At 35.4% G+C, this 23,592-nt stretch overlaps 1 long non-coding RNA gene across 1 annotated transcript; it reads left to right on the top strand.

The window, feature by feature from the left end:
• The first annotated feature begins 2,931 nt into the window (after positions 1-2,931).
• On the top strand, positions 2,932-12,129 carry LOC138703257 (uncharacterized). The gene is made up of 6 exons (XR_011333014.1): positions 2,932-6,220; positions 7,184-7,340; positions 7,447-7,697; positions 7,962-8,084; positions 8,301-8,508; positions 8,724-12,129. It is a non-coding gene; the product is annotated as an uncharacterized lncRNA (long non-coding RNA).
• Positions 12,130-23,592: the final 11,463 nt, after the last annotated feature.

The following is a 23,592-nucleotide window of genomic DNA, read 5'->3' as shown; positions in this document are numbered from 1 at the left end:
AACCACAAACTATGTCTTGAATGGTCATTCACTGGTCTGAAAATGCCTGGCTATATCCCTGCTAGCCTACAGGCAGAGAAAACAGGGATATTTTGTGCTTCCACCTTGTTGTCCCATCAAAGACACAATCATTTTTAAATCACTAATTACATTCCACTGTTGTTCTGCATAGTTAACCATCTGCAGAAGCTGCTGGACATGGGAGTAATCTTCTTTAAGATGGACTGAATGAGCAATTGGAATTGAGGGACACTTGTTGCCATTGTAGAGGAGGACAGCTTTCAGACTCTTCCACGAACTGTGAATGAAGAGCTGCCAGTCCTTTGGATCATAGGGAAACCCTATTTCTTTAACAGGTCCCCCACATTATGGCAATAACACAGTTTGTCAGCGAGAGTGAAGTATTGCGAGAACGTTTGGTGACACTTCCTCTTGTCTGGATACCTTGCAACTCCAGTCCAAAATGTTCCACTACTTTTAATCTTGATGTTAAAAGTTCTGCACAGGATTTTATTAATCCTAAGTCCCTGATTAAATCGTTTAACTCGTTTTGAGTGGGAAAGTTAGGTGTAGCCTCTGCATCCTCTGAGAAGTCCTCTTCCTCGCTGATACGATTCACTATTGGAAAAGTCAGACTAATGCCATCCTGGAGGAGGAGAAACCAGAAGCTCCTCGTTGTGTGCAATAGGCCTGGATATTCGAACACATTGTTTTCGTACCTCTTCTGTGATGGGATAAGTCAACAACACAGAAATAGCAGATATTCTGGTGATCTGCTGGTTCATACCAGATTAGAGGTATACCAAACTTCATTCTTCTGCTCTCTCCTCTGTACCAGGCCTCGAGAATGAATCTACAGCTCCTACACACAACATGTGGTGCCCAATTTTGTCTTGGGCACCCATAGGTACGCCGCAATATGACTTGTAGGCTGAGCGGGAGTTGTTGGCATACTTGATTCTGTTGTTCACCACTCTGGAGGTCAGGAAGACCCGCACACGTAACAAAACCAGTCTGGATCATGCTTAAAATTACTGGGAGACATCATCATTAATCAACCTTGTCTGTGAAGCAGTAAATTGGATTAACTCTATAAATATAAGTTGAATATTACAAAAAATACAGAAGACGTGCTAAGCAAATATTACGTAAACTATTAAATTACATAATTGACCACTAGGAACAGAGAAACGATTACAAGAAGTAGGAGTACCCAATTTATCTTATTTGTGATCTAATTTATCCAATAAATGAATAAAATTTACTTAAACCGAAAGGTTTTTTTTTTGTTACACTGTGATAATTAATGAGAAGAAAACAAAATTCTTAAAATGTAGCACAAAAAGAGAAACTTTAGGAGATTTTAAAATGAATGATAAAATGATTCAACAAGTACCAAGTTTCAAATATCTTGGATCAACTGTTAATAACAACAACACCATTGAGGAAGAAATAAGAGAAAGAATTGTAATGGGAAACAAAGCATACCATGCCAACCTGCAGTTATTTAGAAGTAAAATGATATCTAAACAGTCCAAATTTAAGCTATACTGTACTACAATAAGCCCTGTAGTAACTAATGCCAGCGAGACATGGGTCCTTAAAAACTGCATAAAACACAGACTACTAATTTTTGAAAGAGCAATATTAAGGAAAATTTTTGGTCCAACTAATATGAATGATGGTACATGGAGAATTAAATATAACAGTGAACTGAATGAGCTGACAAAGAATAGAAACATAATAAATCATTAAGATTAGGATGGTTTGGTCATATAAATAGAATGGAGAATAATAGAGTGGTCAAACAAATATACAAATGGAAACCAATAGTCAACAGAAAGCAGGATAGACTAAAAATTGATGGGAGGATGATGTCCTGAATGATTTGAAATTGATGAAGGTGGAAAACTGGACAAAGATAGTTGGAAGCCATAAGGAATGGAAGAAAGATGTTGATAAGGCCAAAACTTTCACCTGAGAGTTGAAGAAGAAGAAGAAGAAGAAGAAGAAGAAGAAGTTGATAATTAACACTGGATTCTAATTTTCGAAGTTTACATTATTTGGAAAATTCATTAATTTCAACGAAAATAGTGCCCATTCTGGAATCCAAGAGGATGTTGATGAAATGCAATTATTTTTTCTTTCAGCTATAATACGTTGTCCTTTAGTACACTTATTCATTTTATACAACTTTTAACACTAGGCTTATATCACTTAGGGAAACAATAATAATTACTTTCACGTGTTAATTTTATTTTAGTAGGTTATTTTACGACGCTTTATCAACATCTTAGGTTATTTAGCGTCTGAATGAGATGAAGGTGATAATGCCGGTGAAATGAGTCCGGGATCCAGCACCGAAAGTTACCCAGCATTTGCTCATATTGGGTTGAGGGAAAACCCCGGAAAAAACCTCAACCAGGTAACCTGTCCCGACCGGGAATCGAACCCGGGCCACCCGGTTTCGCAGCCAGACGCGCTGACCGTTACTCCACAGGTGTGGACTTCACGTGTTAATAGCACAAGGAAAGGTTGTCAGATCGATGTCACAGTTTTGTATGGGGATTTGTTTGGAGAAAATACACAAAAAATAAAACAACCAGTGTCTCACCTTTCTCTCTCATAGGCCCTAGTTTACACGTAAAAAATAAAGTATGAAATACTATCGGATGTTCTTGAGTTGCTGTTGCATATTCATCACCGATCATACAGCAACACAGACTGATGTCTTCGATCTCTGTAACCGAGTTTACAATACATTATATTATTTTTCTGTTTAGATATTATTAAGCCTATTATTTTTTACTTATTATAATTATTATTTGTTTATTTTATGGACACAAACACATCGTCTGACATTCCGATAAATGTGGAAACTGTCAATAAAGCTGTTCTCACAGGAGCGGCGCAATATTTTCAAGGTAAAGACGTTATGTATCATCATCATTATAATGGTTTTTCGTTTCATGAAAATTTGAAATCAATTTTCATTCACAGTAGAAATACACTCATTAAAATAACAACAAAATTAACTAAATAAAACATAATTTGAAAGACTACTAATTCGTTAGAAGCACAGAATTTTTTTATGTTATTTATTTTAACTACCAGATCGGCATCTAAAGGTGGGACTGATTGAAGACCTCTCCAGTCCAGAAGTAAATTTGCAATCTTGACAGGTGACAAAGCCGTAAATTTATCCATGAACACTCTAGAAAGTTTCAAGTTCGAAGATACAGAAGAATTAATCTTTGATGAAGCTGATCCTGAAAATGATGCAGAAACACGTAGTGCTACCTCAACAGAAGAGAGTGATACCAAGTCTAGAAATCTCCCGAGATACGAGTGGATACCATTGGACACAAAAATAAAAGTGGCTCACGAGCATTCGAATTGGAGTCTGCATGCATTGCAGCAACAGGGTTCCCATCCGTTAAGACACAAGAGACTTCTTGCATTGTGGCGAAGAAACATTGAAATGGGAGGTACGTGGTACAATAAAATGGTGATGATAGACGTGGGTGTATGACAGATTTGTGGAAGGAATGAACAAGTGACAATCAAGAGACTGCAGGAGTGGGCTTTAGTGGTGGCCTTTCAATATTGGGGTTCTTCTTTCGACTTCACAGCAAGTTACAGCTGAGTTGTTGCTTTTAAGAATAGGCAGAGAAAAATACGAATCTGGTCTCTGCTCGAGAAACTTATTCGGAAGAGGAAATACTGCAGTCAGCAGATTGTTTTCAAAAGCAGGCATCCACCCTCATTCCACAATTTGATCCTGATTACATCATTAATACCGACCAGACTGGATGCACGTATCAGGTCAACGTTAAAACAACTTTAACTACCAAAGGAGAAAAACAAGTTGTTGTTACTGTTGGTGACTTAAACAAAGTCATACATTCGTATACTGCACAATATGCAATAACATCTTTGGGAAAAGTTTTACCTGAAGTGTTATTGTGTATGGAGGAACTTGGAGGTAAATTTGGTCTAGAGTAAGTGCAAAGGTTAATGAATTACAGGAGGAACTAAAAAATGTGGTTGTTACATGTTCAATTTCAGGAAAACTGACTTCTCCACCTTTCGAGAAATTTTTGGATAGGTACAGTCCTCCAGTCATATGTGAAACAAAAACAGTTCCTTCTTATGTTAGATTCATGTTTGTTAATGAAGACAACCTGCCAAATGTACTACTCTAAATGTACACCATTATGCCAGTCATGTCACATGTATTTTTAACAGGGAGATTAAACAGTTTACATATCTATTAGAAAGGAGTCAAAATATCTCTTGCCGGGAGGATGAAATAGAAATTCATTCCCTTTTACATATCAGCTGTCGTCTCCAATTTTTAAAGACATGCTACTGTATGTATGGTATGCAAGTAAGTTAGTAGCGGAAAGAAAGCTTGTCTTGAACATCAAAGTCATGTGCTTCTGAATGACGTTAAGAGAAGCAAGTGTGATTGTGGAATGATGAGTTTCATGAGCTGTGCTTGGTGCAGGAAGTGTATCTATTTTCCAATGCTTATCATCCACAGTTCTGTAGTGAGTGCATATTACAAAGGACCAGGAGTAGGCGAGTCCTTTCATTAATTGAAGACTTGAAATATAATGGTAAACTGCTTGCTGGCATGTGGATCTTGGGGTTTTCCCTTAAACACCCTTGATGTGAGGCTGTTTGCTAAGGGATATCTGGACAGAATAGGTAGGGAAGAAAAGAAATTTGTAAACAACATGCCTGGTGTTGAATGGGCTAAAGCTTTTTGCAGCGGCATTCTGAAAAATTATCAGAACGTCCGGCAAACAACATTAAAAGAGCAAGGGCAAACGTCAGTTAAGATGTAATTAGGGAATATCATGTAAATCTTTCTGACACAATAGAAGGGTTACCAGCAGAAAATGTTTTCAACTATGATGAAAGCAACTTGTCAGACGACCCCGGAAGAAGCAAGATGATTTTCAAGAGGGGTGTTAAGTATCCTGACAATGTTATAAATCATTCTAAAAGCTCCGTACCATTTATGTTGTGTGTGTCAGCTGATGGAACTGCTCTCCCGCCATACGTGGTGTACAAATCAGCTCATTTATATGACACCTGGAGGGAAGGAGGACCAAAGGGAGCTCCATTTTGTACAAAACCATGCTGCAGTAGAGGGACACGTTACAATAGAACTTCGCATGAGTGGTTTGATACAATCACGTTCACAGATTGGTTCAAATCAATGTTCCTCCCACATGCTAGTCGTTTCCCTGGAAAGAAAGCCCTCATAGGTGATAATTTATCATCACACTTTAATGAGGAAGTGCTTCAGCTGTGTGAGAAGAACAATATTTTTTTTTTGTGTGTCTTCCAGCCAACGCTACTCATCTATGCCAACCTCTAGATATCAGCTTTTTTGGACCATTAAAGAAAGCATGGACTAAAATCCTAAACAGCTGAAAGAAATGTCACTCCAAGCACTCTGCTGTGGAAAAGAGCTTGTTTCCAAAGTTGTTTAAACAGTTGTTCAATGAAGTGCCAAATATGCACCAGAATATTATAGGGAAGACCAGGTAACTTGATACCCTAAGGGTGAAACCTAACCATTTTTCCCCCATTACTACAAATGCTAGTGGATTATGGTGATTTTCTAGTTTGAAGGTTGAATTTTCTTTTGCCAACTTCGTTTCGAATTTCGATACTGACAAATACTATAAATGGTAGTGATTTTGTAACTGGTATGTTGGCAGCTGAGGCAAATATCGACAATATTTGCCGGTACTGGAGTTCCATGAAATTAAAATTGTACTAGATTTCTCAGCCGGTTACTGGAAGATAGTGAAATTAGAACTTATTAATAATTAATTAATATTAGTATTAATATTAATACATAATAGTTATTTTATGTGTTGCGTTGTGGTTATAATTCAAGAATAGTCAGATAAGTACGAATAAATATAATATATTTGGGCGTGATAATGCACGTGGGTAATGGATAGAAATATTATTTCAAATTTTAATGAATTTCTTTCGTATTTAGATTTTTATTACAATGTCAAAAAAATGAAATAGTGTTGCAGTGACTCCTCCAAGGAAGAAAATGTGTGGCATTCAGAGTACGCTTCAGAAATCTGTAGTTCACGTGTATAATGAGTTGAAGAAAGAAGATAATGAAGAAGGAATTATGCTAACGGAGACAGCAATTACAACCAGAATAGGAAAATTATTAGGAGTAAGTATTCTTAAGCATACATTTCAAAGTGGTATTCAGTTTTAGGAGTTTGCACTAATAATTTCATGATTGTGGTCAAACAAAACAAATTTTTAGGTTAGGCATAGATCTTTAATCAAGTCAGTGATTTTCATATTGCCAAACTAAATACATTTAAGATACTGTAATACTGCAGTAGGTGATAGCTTAAATACATTTACAAATTAGACGAACAAATAATCAAACAGCACGGAAGTAAATTTCCAGTTTTCTCTTTTGGTATTAAATTAACCGTTCAGATCACAATTTACATGCCACATCGGCCGAAGAAAATACAAGTCATATTGTAATTATTAACTTGATATTGCAGCAAATATTACATGAATGTTGGCCTGTCATGGTGCTTAAAATAATTCAGTTTTATATAATAACTATATAACATACTCTATAAAGCATAGGAACGTTGACTCTGGCTGAATAATTTATTCATGACTGGTCTAAGTAATATTAAATATGGTGTTTCTTCAGAAAAGCTACCCCACCCAAAGTACTTGTTAAGATATAACACTCGAGAGGACGAGGACGCACTACTGGGAAACTAACCATTTCTCTTCGTCCTGGACCTCTCGCATGTTATATTGGTAATTAGTAACAAGTTTGAGGGAGGGACTACAACAATGCATTAGAATATACAGGTAAGTGTCAAAGGATTTTTGTGCTGAAAGTATTTGTGGCTGTGCACTAAAACCACGTGTTCATCACTATGTAAATATCACAGAAATCAATTAAACAAAATAAAATTATGCCTTCTTTGGTGTAGCTTTTCTGGAGAATTACCTAAATATTAGCCTACTTAAACCTATCGTAGACCCAACCTAACATGTTGATCATTTTCTATTCATATAGCTGTAAATGTTGGTATCATACATGAATTTTATGATATAACAATTTTTAGAAGTGTTATGTTATTGTTTGTTATTACAGCTTGGCTTTACAACAGCCACGAAAGTGATAAATTCACACAAGGGGACCCCACTCGTGACACCAGGAAAACATAGACTACGTAAACATCCAGTGACTGATGCTGATGATTTTACGAAAGATGCAATTGCGAGATTTATTTATGACAAGTTACATAAAGGTAGGGAAGTTACAGGAATTATTGTGTTGATTTATGCAATGTAATTCTGATATTAGTCATAGGCCTATGTATAAAAATATGGCATTATTTTCATTTACTGTTACAGGGGAAGTACTAACAGCAGCAAAAGTTCTGGAACATATGAATGATGATTATGAAACATATTTATTTAGAGTATCCTTATCATCGGTGAAAAAAATTTTGAAAGAGATGAAATTTCTATGGAGCAAAGGGGATCCGTATACACATGTATGAGAAAGTGATGTTATTCGTTTTTAAGAGAATATATAAGAAATGTGGAGCGTGAGAACCCTAAACCCGTAGTATTCTTGGATGAGACTTGGATTTTTATGAATGGTAAATTTCAATGTATTGTGAGACATTGAGTGATTGAATTTTTTACTAACAAATAGGTTAACACTTATGTGGAATATGAAATTGCAATTAATATAGGCTACTAGTAATGAATTCAGGTGGGAACAACATGTTTTGCAATTAATAGTTTCATATTACAACTAGAGGTTAGTTATAAAATTCTTGAACGGTTTCCTGTCTTTAAAATTTTTGTGTCTCTTAGAGTGTCAATGTGAATTGCTTTTCTCTCTCTGTTTTTTTAAATAGGATCACCCATTTATTCATGAAATAAACCAGGTGAAGTTTCCAGTGACATGAATGGTGTTATTCATAGACCAACAAATGAGGGTGGAAGATTAGATGCCGGAACAAAAGGTGGATTTATACTCGGTAAGTTATATTGATTTATATTTTACATAAATTTGGCAAGAGTAATTTTTTAAATCAGGGTACAAAAATATAAAAATTGGTGACTAAATAAAAACGTGGGAAAGCCTTTCACCAAAGAGGATCTCATGTCATGTTATGTTATGTTTTATTTTCTTTATTTAAATGCTGTGAATTCATGTGACGTAATTATATGCCCAGGTATAATTTTTATTGCAGGTGCTGATTTAATTTTTTCATGCAATTGAAAGAAAAGTCAGGACTACCATAGTGCTATGAATAGCCCTGTAGTTGAGAAGTGGGTGCAAACACAGTTGTTGACCTGAGAACATTAGGGCAATGCATTATTGTCATGGATAGTGCTGCATATCATAGCAGACTTGTGAAAAATCAGCCAACAACAAAATGGAGGAAAGAACAGCTACTGGTGATTGCAACTGAATATAATAGATTTGTTGTACTAAATGATAAGAGTTGATGGTGTGAAATCACCTTTTGATATTACATTGCAATATTAATTTCCATACTTTACAGTCATTATTATTATTATTATTATTATTATTATTATTATTATTATTATTATTATTATTATTACTACTACTACTACTACTACTACTTATAGATGCTACTTTTTTCTTTCAGGTGAAATTGAATCTACATAAGAATCCTAAAACAACAGAGCCTTGCCAATTACTGTTCTGAAGCGGCCTTGTCTTATGTGTTGTGTCTATATACAATTAATTCTTTCAGTTTTTTTTCCCCTTTAATGTAATGAAGTTGTTGGTTGATTGATACCAAGTGTTCAGCAGTTGATGTCATTTGTTATCTTGCACTCCAATATTTAACCAGATGATTGAAAGCTGTGTAAAGTTAAACAGTCAAGACAATGATCCATATCTTCATTGAGATTTCAGAAATGGCATGGGGAGATTCTGAAATATCAGTTCTTTGTAAATATTTGAGACAATCATGGCCTGTGATAATATGAGTACTGCCACTGTAGATTTTCATAGAAGTTCAGTTATTAAATTAGGTGTATTATTTTTACTATGTATTGTACTATATTTTTGTTTCGCTTAATTGATGAATTATATATGCTGTAAATTGAATAGTAGACTGTAAGTCTATAGCTTAGCTGATGAATTGTATGTGCTGTAAATTAAATAGTAGGCTGTATACCACAAGTGATGAATTGTTTATGCTTGTAATGTGAAGTAATTTGCATGATATTTATTATCAGTTTCTGTATTTTTCAACTGATTGAATTGTTTATACTTTTAAATTGAATTAACTTGCTTGCTATGTATTATATTTTATAGCTTAACTGATGAATAATTGTTTAGGTTTGTCAATTTAATAATCTGAGTGCCATGTACTTCATATTTTTAGTGGAGCCACCAATGTAGCTTAGTCGGTAGACTCGTTGGCCTGAGGATTTTCCTCCATCATGGAGCGGATGCCGGATGGCCTATTGCAATTTTTTCATTTGCTTTAGAATCATTCCGATTTTTGTTACCACATTGTCATGTTCTGATCTTGTTATTCTTTTAACAGTGTGGTAAGATGCAGGTATAGATAACCTTACAGTAATTTTGCTACCTTTCAGCTACCTCATTACCTCCCACTCCATAAAGTTCATGGATCCACGGAAGTACCAGTCGTCGATGTAATTCGACCATTTTGCTTAAAATATTAAAACACTGTAAAATATTGAGATTTCATGCTGTTACATCCATTACTGCAGCAAGAACATCTGATTTTGAATCTGATAGTATGACAGCCTTCTCAGATTTATGAAGTCGATACTGGAGATTTTGTAAGCTTAAAAGTGTATCTAAATTTTCACTATCAAAATTAGTCAGTGTTTGAAGTTAGTTAGTTAGTTGCGTTTAAAAAGGGCGCGTCAGCTACTATGGCTATTTGCGCCCTTATCTAAAATCTTTCACTAAACACAAACACAATACAATAACCAGAATGTTTAAAAAACTAAAAAGCGTTGTCACGGTTAAAATGGGGCAAACAAGTGTTTGAATATAATTCTCTGTAAAAGGGAATATACTGGTATTGTACTACAACACCACTACATCTATGGCTTGGTAAACAGGATCCATCTATAAAAAATACTGTATGTAGTCACTCACTGACCAGATCATTTATCGTTTCTAATGATTTTTAAAATGTCTGGAGAAGTATCACATTTCTTAACATCATCTGTTAAAGTTAACTTATATACTATTCATTTTGAAATAACTTGGGATTGTGTTTTATTAGTAAAGTTTCCCTTAATTGAGCAAGTTTGAGTTCTCCAAGTAGAGTCAAAAAGTCTGTTGGGATTTTGGCTCAGTTTATTAATATTTGTGGACTGTGATTTTTTGTTCTAGACAACCATATTATCTGCAAATGATGAGATTATCATAAGATCTATTTCTTTAGTCAGACCATCGACATTAATATTGGAAAATGTATTCCTGAAAACAACAATGTGGGAAGCCCAGATGAATCTGTCTCTATTTACATATTTGTGACAATGAATCAAATAATCAAGTCACTGACCCAGTGTAACACTTTATCATGGACACCCTAAGTTTGCAATTTCTTAAGTGATTTATATCTACAGAGCCATATGATCCTTGAAAATAAATTAAAATTGTTAAGTTGTTTTGTTTTCTGTTTAAAATATCTTTAATATCTTGACTAAAATTTAAAATCTGTCCATTTGTTGAATGCAATTCTCTAAAGTCAACCCAATAAAATGAAAGTTAGTTACTAGATTCCAGGAACCAATTCAATCTATGAAATCATCTCTTCCATAATTTTGGCTATCATACTAGTAAGTGGTATCTGTCAATAACTCGAAAAGATATTAGTTGAATAATTGCTTTTCAAAATTGATGTTATGATAGATTTTCTCCAGACAGATATTGTATTTTAGATGAGATTACAAGATAAAAGTAGTGAGTTTGCTTGTTTGCCAACATGTTTAAGAAAATCAGCATGTGTATTGTCTGGACTTGGAGATGTTTTGGGTCTTATGTCATTAAATTAATAGTAATATTCAGTTCTTGATTAAATATTGTTATATAAAGTAGATAGTAGATTTAATATTTCTTTCAGTTTTTCCTTAATAGTCTGACGTACACAGATAAAACTAACAACCACACCACCAACTAATCTAATAGAAATTAAAATATAATTAAATGTAGAAAAAGTAATTAAAATTATAAATACACGTAATAAACCATAACCCCCTAATTTCAACAATATACTATTTTATTCCCTTTTACAGCTTGTAGATAATTATTAATTATAGTTATTACTTATTAGCATAATATTTATTGAACTTATTGGCTATTTCACTTCGTTTGAAAGATGTTATTGTGTACAAAAAGCATTTTTTGATGATCGTTTCATGCTGTATGTTGTGTATAAATCTATGATTTCTGGCCATCTGTTCTGTGTAATCCATCTTTTGTATAGAATTAATAAAATATTCTTTTGGTAGTAATTATTTTATTAATTGAGTATGTAATTTTCACCAGCTCACATTTCTTGAATCATTTGTTTTTTCTTATTTAAATTTAGGACACAAGAGCCAAAAAGAGACTTCACAGTTATGTATCATACATTTTTTCAATGACAGACGTGGAATTGCAGAAATAATAAGTGTAAGTGTAGCATTATTAAGCAATTTACAAACAAATGAAATCTTTAAAAAGGTATCTAGAAGTGAAATTACTTATGGCTTTTAAGGACCAAAATTATTTTTGTAAGTTGATTTATTATTATTTCAGTTTTAGCCTAGTTGTATTATCCATTTCCTTACTAATTTCAAAAGATAATCAGAAGTTCATTCGAATTCCAACCAAAAGTCAATTGGTTATTAATTTATCTACCTTTAGGAAGTACAGTATATGTACGCTGGAATCTTTGAAGTGAAGTGACAATAATTTAATTGGTCTTGGAACAGATTTGATTCTTGAATATTATATACTATACTTTGTTGTATATTTACGTCTAGTAACCTATTAATGCTAATACTAATAATAATGTAAAGGAATAAAAGAATAGAACATAGCAATACATTTCTCATTATTATTGAAACTATTTAGAATAACCTTCCAACATTAAGGTAAAGTACGGTGAGTAAAGAAGTCAATCAGTACATAGGATCGTGATTTTACTACATGTGGTGATATCTGGTAACAGTTGGCAACACTGACAAGGCGGAAATATTTGCTGTTTGGGAACTGAACTTACGTGATCCTCAGTGGCTTTGAAGCCACAGGAATCCATCCTCTGAACTTAGATAAGCTCTTAAAAAGAATTCCCAGGAAAGAATCACTCACACCTTCGAAACACCCTGACACTCCTACGATGATAACAGAAACACTTGTAGAGTTTTTGAGCCAGCAGCGACATCCAGTGCAGACTTCATCAGGCTGTAATACAGAGAAGAAAGCCAGAAGACGACTGACATTAACTCCTGGTCAATCAGTTGCATCATTAAGACTCTCTTCTGAAGAATCATAGTGCCACTTCAACACCAGTTTCCAAGGAATCAGGATCAGCTAGAAAGTTATTTGTTTCCCCTGGAAAGTCATTGACACTGACTACCAATACAAGAAGAGCTGCCGAAACTGCTCAAAAAGAACCTCCACATTCTGCGACAGTGCCGAAAGAAAATTACTTTGTGTTGGTGAAATTCAAACAAACAAAAAGTGTCCTTTATTATGTGGGTCAAGTCATGGGGAAGATGAATGAAAGTGATGACCTGGAAGTCAAATTCATGCGCCGTAGTAATAAGATTCCAAGTGCATTTCATTTCCCAAATGTGGAAGATATTTCTTTCGTAAAAGTTGATGATGTAGTAACAGTATTAAGTGAGGTTTCTGCTCCTAAAAGGCTAACCTCACGACAGAAATAATATTTTAATTTTGTGTTAGATGAGGACAATGTTCACTGAAATGTAAAAGTGGAACTGGCTTCGTAATACCTATTCACATACAGTATTTTATTGTAATTATAAATTTGTTTAAAATTTTCTAATGTTTTTAATGTGTTTGAAGTCAATTATGGTACTTTTCTTAGAAATTGCTCTGTTAAAATTGAAATTTCAATAAAAATTACGTTTGATAAGGTGTCGTGTGTTGTGTATAGGTACTGGATACTCTTTTCTTGATGTTTTAATCACTGTGGTATAAAAGCAATGGTTAACCTTCATTTTCACAAGGTCACCTTCATCCCATGCCTTAAAGAACTTATTTCAACATGAAATACTTGTGTGTGGTCACCTTCACCCCATGCGGGAAGAAGGTGACCAAATCATGTTTTTTTTTTTTAATTAAGACTACTTGTAATAGCGAAAGTATGTTTGCTCTGATTAAATTCTATTCTTCAGATACACACCTTTCTTTATATGCTTTCACAAAAAAAAAAAAAAAATTAAAAAATAATCCTGAATGCCATAGTTATGCAAAGTTCAGAATTGGTCACCTTCACCCTGTTTTACGGTATGTTGTCCTTTGGTACACTTATTCATTTTATACAACTTTTAACACTAGGCTTATATCACTTAGGAATACAATAATAATTACTTTCACGTGTTAACAGCACAAGGAAAGGTTGTCAGATCGATGTCACAGTTTTGTATGGGGATTTGTTTGGTGAAAATACACAAAAAATAAAACAACCAGTGCACAGTGGGCCAGAATTCAAATCTAGCAGGAAAATATTGCATTTTTGAATGTTTTAAATAACGTTTTCTCGCTATATAGTTTCGGAATACTAAAACTGATCTTCATAAATCTGCATGCCATCAATTTATATCGAGCGAAATGCTAAAAGTCGCTAAGTGTAAGAGCCCGAGCGCCGAGTGCCAGACAGTTTATGGCGGTAGTGATGTGTGGGTGATCTGTGTGTTGTTGATTTGGAGAAAAGTGTCTTTCTGTGATGGAAGTTTTAACAGAAGGTTCGTACTTCCTATTTCCATTATTCATACTTTAATTGTATACGTGAAATATTACCAGGGATGCGTTAAACATAGCTTTAAAATATTGCGGAATTATGTCTTTACTTCATTTTAAATTAGAGATATAAAAAATGTTGCACCAGGTGTCACCTTAAAATATACATCAGATTTTAAAGCAATCCTTACAGTTTATTATAAAAGTTAAGATTTGCTTGCGTATGCTTGCCTTTTTCTTATATTTGCGTTTTTATTTCAGAGGTAGATCCCCATATCCAGTCCACTGTGACTCGGATGGACTTAAACGAGGTGTTGACTTCTAAAAAAGGGTCTACTCAAACTCTCACTGCTTTCATTGTAACAAAATTACAAATATAACATTGTTCCAAGGATATTATACGGTGTGTCGAAAAAGTTGTGTCCACATTTAGAAGTAATTTAGAAAAACGCTTGAAACAGTGCTCCAGGAAAAAGGACAGGTTTTTGCGTAAAGATTCGGAATGGTTGGTGAAATCAATGGACCACGGACATCCTCCTCCCTTCCCTCTGCTTTTCCCACATGCCTGGCCGATTACTCCAGACTCTTTCTTCTCTCCATTAGTAAATTATTGTCAATATTTCAGTAAAACCTGAAACTTTTGAAAGGGAAATTAAATACACTGTAAATTCACAGGGCTAACGGCTTCAAAGCTGGGTACCTGGTTCAAATAAAGTGCACTGGTACAGAATTTAACATGGAGGCATGAGATAATTACTCTGCTTGCCATTAAAATTTCACTTTAATTTATGTGCCCCCAATTTAAAAAAAGGATATCAAATTTCCCCAAAGAGTTCTACAATAAATAAGAACTCGCCAAATGTCCAAGGATTTAATTCCATCCATTTCAGGAGTAGGTAGACCTCAAAAATTGTTTGAAGAAAGTGGCATGAAAACAAGAATTAAACATGTAGGGTACGGTCTCTGAAAGATCAGCGTTCTTGAAGTGAATTAGTTCTAGCTACTCAATTGTCTTTGCGGGGTTCAGGGAAAAGAGATGCAACATATGTTCTACAACAAATCACCACAAATTACTCCAAAAAGAGCATCAAAGTATACGATAGCCTGTAATAAATGTCCAACTTTACCAAGACCATATACACCAGAGAAAGCATTAATAGATAATATCACCAAACGTAAATACAATGTGCAATGTTACCTATAGGTTTGCCCAAGAAGCTAGACATTAGAGCATTAGAAAGTACTGTGAAGAGTATTCAAGAAAATGTTCACGAATTCAAACAATGTAGGAATCTTAAATCATCTTCTTGTAACTCCTGATCCTATGATATCAAGTATTTATCCGTTTTAAGAAAATAAGAATAATTCCTTTCTTGCTAAAGTGCGACAAATGTCGAAGGAACTCCATACTTATAGTACAAGTGAAGACGTGCGTGTGACAAGAGGGAAGGATGATGAAGTGGACGAAAAGCAGCTGCAGCTGGAAGAGGAGAAAGAGGAGGAGGAGGAAGAGAAAGAGGAAGGAAGATAAGGAGGACGATGCAGACGATGACTCCTCCTATTAGAGAATATTGGAAACTAAGTTCACAAAAAGAACAAGTGATATAATTAAGTACCTAGTAGGCTCCATGAAAATAGTTATTCAAACTCGCACTCACAGCTCATTACTATGGATAACAATTCCATACTGGCTTATTATTATTCCATAAGCTCTTAGAAATCATTATTTAGTAAAACAGAATCATTTAAAATCACATTCCATACTTATTCAATTTTTTCCCGCTAGATTTGAATTCTGGCCCACTGTGCAGTGTCTCAGCTTTCTCTTCCATAGGCCCTAGTTTACACGTAAAAAATAAAGTATGAAATACTATCGGATGTTCTTGAGTTGCTGTTGCATATTCATCACCGTTCATACAGCAACACAGACTGATGTCTTCGATCTCTGTAACCGAGTTTACAATACATTATATTATTTTTCTGTTTAGATATTATTAAGCCTATTATTTTTTACTTATTATAATTATTATTTGTTTATTTTATGGACACAAACACATCGTCTGACATTCCGATAAATGTGGAAACTGTCAATAAAGCTGTTCTCACAGGAGCGGCGCAATATTTTCAAGGTAAAGACGTTATGTATCACTACTTTTTAAAATTACCATCATCATTATAATGGTTTTTCGTTTCATGAAAATTTGAAATCAATTTTCATTCACAGTAGAAATACACTCATTAAAATAACAACAAAATTAACTAAATAAAACATAATTTGAAAGACTACTAATTCGTTAGAAGCACAGAATTTTTTTATGTTATTTATTTTAACTACCAGATCGGCATCTAAAGGTGGGACTGATTGAAGACCTCTCCAGTCCAGAAGTAAATTTGCAATCTTGACAGGTGACAAAGCCGTAAATTTATCCATGAACACTCTAGAAAGTTTCAAGTTCGAAGATACAGAAGAATTAATCTTTGATGAAGCTGATCCTGAAAATGATGCAGAAACACGTAGTGCTACCTCAACAGAAGAGAGTGATACCAAGTCTAGAAATCTCCCGAGATACGAGTGGATACCATTGGACACAAAAATAAAAGTGGCTCACGAGCATTCGAATTGGAGTCTGCATGCATTGCAGCAACAGGGTTCCCATCCGTTAAGACACAAGAGACTTCTTGCATTGTGGCGAAGAAACATTGAAATGGGAGGTACGTGGTACAATAAAATGGTGATGATAGACGTGGGTGTATGACAGATTTGTGGAAGGAATGAACAAGTGACAATCAAGAGACTGCAGGAGTGGGCTTTAGTGGTGGCCTTTCAATATTGGGGTTCTTCTTTCGACTTCACAGCAAGTTACAGCTGAGTTGTTGCTTTTAAGAATAGGCAGAGAAAAATACGAATCTGGTCTCTGCTCGAGAAACTTATTCGGAAGAGGAAATACTGCAGTCAGCAGATTGTTTTCAAAAGCAGGCATCCACCCTCATTCCACAATTTGATCCTGATTACATCATTAATACCGACCAGACTGGATGCACGTATCAGGTCAACGTTAAAACAACTTTAACTACCAAAGGAGAAAAACAAGTTGTTGTTACTGTTGGTGACTTAAACAAAGTCATACATTCGTATACTGCACAATATGCAATAACATCTTTGGGAAAAGTTTTACCTGAAGTGTTATTGTGTATGGAGGAACTTGGAGGTAAATTTGGTCTAGAGTAAGTGCAAAGGTTAATGAATTACAGGAGGAACTAAAAAATGTGGTTGTTACATGTTCAATTTCAGGAAAACTGACTTCTCCACCTTTCGAGAAATTTTTGGATAGGTACAGTCCTCCAGTCATATGTGAAACAAAAACAGTTCCTTCTTATGTTAGATTCATGTTTGTTAATGAAGACAACCTGCCAAATGTACTACTCTAAATGTACACCATTATGCCAGTCATGTCACATGTATTTTTACAGGGAGATTAAACAGTTTACATATCTATTAGAAAGGAGTCAAAATATCTCTTGCCGGGAGGATGAAATAGAAATTCATTCCCTTTTACATATCAGCTGTCGTCTCCAATTTTTAAAGACATGCTACTGTATGTATGGTATGCAAGTAAGTTAGTAGCGGAAAGAAAGCTTGTCTTGAACATCAAAGTCATGTGCTTCTGAATGACGTTAAGAGAAGCAAGTGTGATTGTGGAATGATGAGCTTCATGAGCTGTGCTGGTGCAGGAAGTGTATCTATTTTCCAACACTTACCATCCACAGTTCTGTAGTGAGTGCACCATTACAAAGGACCAGGAGTAGGCGAGTCCTTTCATTGATTGAAGGTTTGAAATATAAAGGCTCTGAGTGCCATAATCATGAATTTGAGGAAAATGAGTTTTAAGTGTACTAGGTAATTAATGGTCATAATTTCAGTATTAATGTGTTTTAAGCATAGTATGGAGCTAGTGTCCAAAGGAACTTTCAAACGTAATATTGTAATAGTATGAAAAATGTACTGGAAGTGGAAATTTAATGAAAGGCTCTAAGTTCCATAGTTCAGAATCAGCAAAAAGATAGTGAAGAGGACAAACGAATGAAACAAAAATGGTTAATTGTTCATAAAGTAAAAGTTCATTCTGTAATGCTTCTGTAAAAGTGTTTGTGGTCATAATTTGTCAGGTACTGTATCTTTTCAGTCAAATTCTTCTTCTTCTCGGTTAATACCTGGATTTTCTTCTGAGTTAACGAAAATATTTCAGAAAATGATCCTCTGCAAACTTGCACTAAGTCACCTTGCCCATCTGGAGCAGTGTAATGAATAGTTGCTTGTCTCCTGTTCTGTGAAGGGTCATGGTAGGTACCATGACATCTTCTTTTAACATGTGATACTTGCGTCAGCCCATCAAGTAACTCCCTCACTTTTCAATATCTTCCAGGTCATAAAAATCTTCAAACAGCCCGACCTTGTGTTCTTGCATTTATACTTGCATGCACACCGACTCTGAAAGCAAGATGGATAATCCTGTGCACTGTACCTCACTAGGTCTATCAGTTTTTTCTGATGTCACAACCAACCTAATTTAGTTAGACTTTATTGTTTCTTTCATGCAAAAAGAACAAGAATAAACAGTCTGTCCAGGTATGGTGTAGGTTAGCGATCAGTAATGAGACTAGCCTAGACTAGACTAGACAAGATTTTGCAGGAACATGTTTATTATATGAACTTATGTATTCATTTCCTTCATTTTTCAGCTTTTTTTTTTTCATTGCAGCCGCAGTACCTTCTCCTTTAATTCGTCGTTTCTTTCCACTCAGACTGTTACAAACATCTGCTTCCTCCGCCATTTAATCTAACTATGAGGAGGAAGTGCGTGCAACATAGAGCCTTTCATAACAGCAGCGGCAGTTAAATCGCATGCTATCTGTCAATTGCATTTAGTACTACATTTTCATTCGTGGCAGTTCAAGTCTTTTATACATTATTGGACTTGGCATATAGATCCCATTTTGCACACAATTTCAAAATTCCTTATTATGGCACTTAAGAGACTTTTTTATTTCAAGTCTTCAATTAGTATAGCATGCTTCTCTGTTTCTTAAAATATTTTCTACATCTTGATTACACAACTTTTAACACTATATCACTTTGAGAAATGTATTATGTGTCTTTCACGTGTCTAATTTAACACGTGAAAGACAACATAATACGTTTTCCAAAAATGTTTTGATTACAATCCTTGAAAGAACAATGTAAAGCATTAGGTCTACTTCTGACTCATCATGGTATTGTGGCAGCTATGCCTCGGAACAGATGCGGCATGACCTTCATGAATTGGTCTGCAGTATGACAGTAGCTACGTGGGAGTATAACCAGTCTAATACAGTAGCGTGCAAATTAATCTGAACAACGTAATTACTTTTGCAAAAACACTCAAACGGGATAAATAAAAGGATCTAAGACATACCTCAGTAATCTATATGGCCTCCCTTGTTCCTAATAACAGCTCTGAGACGATTTGGCATGGATTCCACTAATTTCCCACAAATATTCTTCATTTCTTCATCGCGAAACCATACACCAATGAGGGCAGAAATCATCTTCTCCTTTATAGAACAATCCATTTTTTGCATTCTTCTTTTGCAAATTGACCACAAGTTCTCAATGGGGTTGATGTCGGGTGAGTTGCCTGGCCAGGGAAGTACCTGAATATTCTTCTTGTTGAAGAATTCTGTAGTTTTTCGAGATGTATGGCATGGTGCCAGGTCTTGTTGGAACACACCTCTGCCATCCGGAAATGATTTTTGCAGCTGGGGTACGATTCTGGTTTCCAATAAGTGAATATATTTGTCAGAATTCATCATTCCCTTGATAGGTATTAATGCTCCAGGCCTTTCATGTGTAAAACAACCCCAAAACATTACTTTAGGGGGGTATTTGGGTACTTGTTGGAGATGAGCTGCTGTTACTTTTTCGGATCCTTTCCGTACGTAAGAAACACGGTGGCCGTGGACCTTGAAATGAGACTCATCGGAAAAAAGTACATTCTTCCAGTCATTCACTGTCCAGTGTTGATGTAATTTTGCCCACATTAAGCGTTTTTTGCACATAACAGGGGTTAGCAGTTGCTTCTCAATAGGTTTACGAGCCCTTCGTCCAGCTTCCAAAAGCCTACGCCGCACTGTTGTGACGTGAATATTCGCCCCAGTGGTAGCCATTAACTCGCGGGTTAAGTTGACAGCAGTTAGTCTAGGATTTAATTTACTTTTCCTGACAATTAAACGATCATCTGCAGGTGAAGTCTTTCTTTTCCGGCCACAGTTTCCTTTTTTCTGGGGTGTGATGGATCCAGTCTCCCTGTATCATTTTATGATCGAATTAACAGTAGCCAAACCGATATGACATTCTGCAGCAATTTGCCTCTGTGTCATAGAAGAATGCTCTACTAATGTTATAATTTTAGACCGTTTTCGTGCAGTTGTATCCATTTGTGAAGACGACAGAATGTACACAGGATTGCAGTATTAAGACTTCAACACAACTGAAATGCTTATAAGTACAAAACGACAGGCAAAATGTCACATATTATAAAAAAAATAATAACGACAGACCTTCAACAATGGAATTACATGTACTACAGATGTCAATTAAAGTGGTATGAGCAGCTGAGGCCAACAATGACAGAAAATGTAAAAATATGTCGTGTTCGGATTAATTTGCATGCTACTGTACATACAGTCACGAAGCTTGAGATGATTTTTGCATTTCTCACGATACAATGCTCCAAGCAGTTAGCAACTGAGAATACTAGGAACAATAATCTGTGTGATAGTAGTGATCCTAGTGGCTAGCAACTAAAGTTCTACTGTCATTGCATGCACATTCCCTATGTACTGAGCTTCGTGACTGTATGTATTAGATTGTGGTATAACTATAACTGACAATGAGTCTATGTGCGCAAGAAGGGACTATTATTTTGGGCTTATCTGGATCACATGAAAGAAAATGCCGAAACATGTATCCCTTGATTTTTTTATTCTCTATCAATTAAAAAGAATCAAAGTTTCTGCAGGATGTTAAATTATTGCACTTCCATTACATATGAATATTAAAAATTTGCTCTAATACAGTACATTTTTTTTTCCAGGATAACTAAGACCTATGGGAGAGAACACTGAGACACGAGTCTTTATATTTTTAGTGTATTTTCACCAAAAAAATCCCCATGCAAAATTGTGACATTGTTCTGATAACTTCTCCTTGTAAGTTTAAGAATTACCTTAGTTGACTAGTTTTGGCTTGGAAGCCATCTTCAGAACTGCATTGGTCCTCGTGGTTTCAGGTATCTTCGCCCCCCCCCCCCAGTGGGGGTGCGTTTGTGTTGTGCAATGTGAAGTCAAATAGTGTGTATTCTGAAATTCAGTTGTGTGTTGAGGATCTGTTGCGGGTGTGTTTTTGTGTACCTGTATATTTGGTATTGTTCTAGTGTGTTTAGTTTCTGGTTTTTCGGTTGGATATGTAGAATTTCAATGTCTGTGTATACATTGCTGTAGGAGTGGTTGGCATTCATGAGGTGTTGTGCATATGTGGAAGTGTTATGTGATTTGGTTATGGCTGTGATGTGTTCTTTGTAACTGGAATGTGTTTCAAATGTATTCAACTATGGTATTCTTAAACTTAGTTCTATTAACACGTGAAAGTAATCATTATTGTATTCCTAATTCATTTTATTTTTTTAACAAAACAAAATAATGCAATTTTTATGTTGTGCTAGCTGAAAGCACCTGGTGTTGCTTGAAAATATCAGGGTTGACCGGGTTTTTCTTTTTGCTTCTATTTTTAATTAAACTGGTTGTTAAGACTTTCCAGAAATCTTGGAAACTCTTTTTAATTTTAAAATTAATATTTAAACACATCAGTGACAAGATAATAAAGTCTTTACTATGGAGGCACCTGTAAGGAGTGTCTCCGAGTGCTACTGACAGAATAACATGATGTTACTGGGGAATAACATTCCTAATTACAGTTGAAAGCAGAAGTGTTTGCGAGCCCCACCCAGAGTTAATGCTTACAAAGAAAAATTTACAGACCTCCCATTACCCCCAGAGCCAATACTCACCCGCTGGGGCACGTGGATTGAAGCTGCTCTCTCTATTCAGATAATTTCAATGCAGTTAAAGAATTCGTTGGTGTGCTAAATCCAATTGAAGCCTTGTCAATTCAACGTTCACAGAATATTTTAATAGTGAATATTTGCAAAGGGATAAATTGTGTGCCGTTTTAGGGAGAAATCCTGACAAAGTTTTAAGTTCTGCGGATAAATATCTTCAATGTGAAAATGTTGTGCTTCCAGAAGAAATTTCGCCAGAGCTAGTAAGTGCTTTCAAATTTTGCTCAATAACATTTGTAGACATGAATGGTCCTTCTCAGTTCTGTGATAAAGGTCATAAACTTACCCGAGCATTTAGAGAAAATAATCATTGTGTACTGCAAATCAAGTTACAGTAACCAGAATGGTGTCTAAGGAAGAATGTACATCATGAGTAACAAAATGCATAACACATATTTTCGAAATGGAGCATATTTTACAGATTTTGACAGCATAAATGCATGCATATTTGAGATATTTTTAGTGCATATAAATCCGATGTCTATTTATTACACTAAGAACAAAAGGTCAACTAACATGTATATATGACATGAAAGCAAACGTGCAAAAGTTTTCATTTAGTAGATTTCAATATGCACTCCGTTCATAGCTATGCATATGTGTAAATAATATTCAATCACTTCCCATGTGCATGCCATCATGTTGGGAGTTATGTTTGCTAGGCCTGCAAGTATCCTTTCACGTAGATCATAGATGATGAAGGTCAGAGTACACAACATTCTTAACATACCCCCACATAATGTATAATGTCTGGACTTTGTGGTGACCATGGGATCAGCCCTCCTCTTCCAAGCCATCTGTTAGGAAACCATAAGTTTAACGCTGTGCATTTTAACCATTGATGAATAGTCTTACCAGTTAGAGCAGTGCTGAGATGTGCAAAGGGTAAGCTCTGTCGTGCAGCAGGAAGAGGTAGAGAGCATACCCACTAGCAGACCATGGTGCACTGTGTTCTCCGTGGGTATAAGAGATGCTAGCCCTAGGGTGCTCTGTGCTGACGACCGCTGAGTTGGAGCATCACCACAATCTTCTCGACGAAAATTTCGTTGAAATGTTACAATTGACTGTGTTTCAATCATCCAAATTACAGCCTGTGCTTTCTGCTGTGGCGTTGCCATTCTGACATTTCTGTGCATTTCGAACTGGCAGCTCAAGGTCAAGCAATGGACTGCATTTGTGACGTGTACTTACCCCAATCCTGGATAGTCTCCTCAACTAAAGTCAGCTGGAACAGCTGGGAATACCAGTGCTTCAGTTCAGTGACTCGTGCGTGGTTTGTACTCTTGTATGTGATCTTGAACAGCCAGCTCGAAATGCACAGATAATAATGATAGCAATGAAATGTAAAAACAAACAGATGCCTGTAAATTTATGCTCCAGGTGAGCCAACTA

Source organism: Periplaneta americana, chromosome 7, assembly GCF_040183065.1.
Source record: "Periplaneta americana isolate PAMFEO1 chromosome 7, P.americana_PAMFEO1_priV1, whole genome shotgun sequence".
Taxonomy (NCBI): Eukaryota; Metazoa; Arthropoda; class Insecta; order Blattodea; family Blattidae; genus Periplaneta; species Periplaneta americana.
This window is presented reverse-complemented; position numbering and strand designations above follow the sequence as displayed.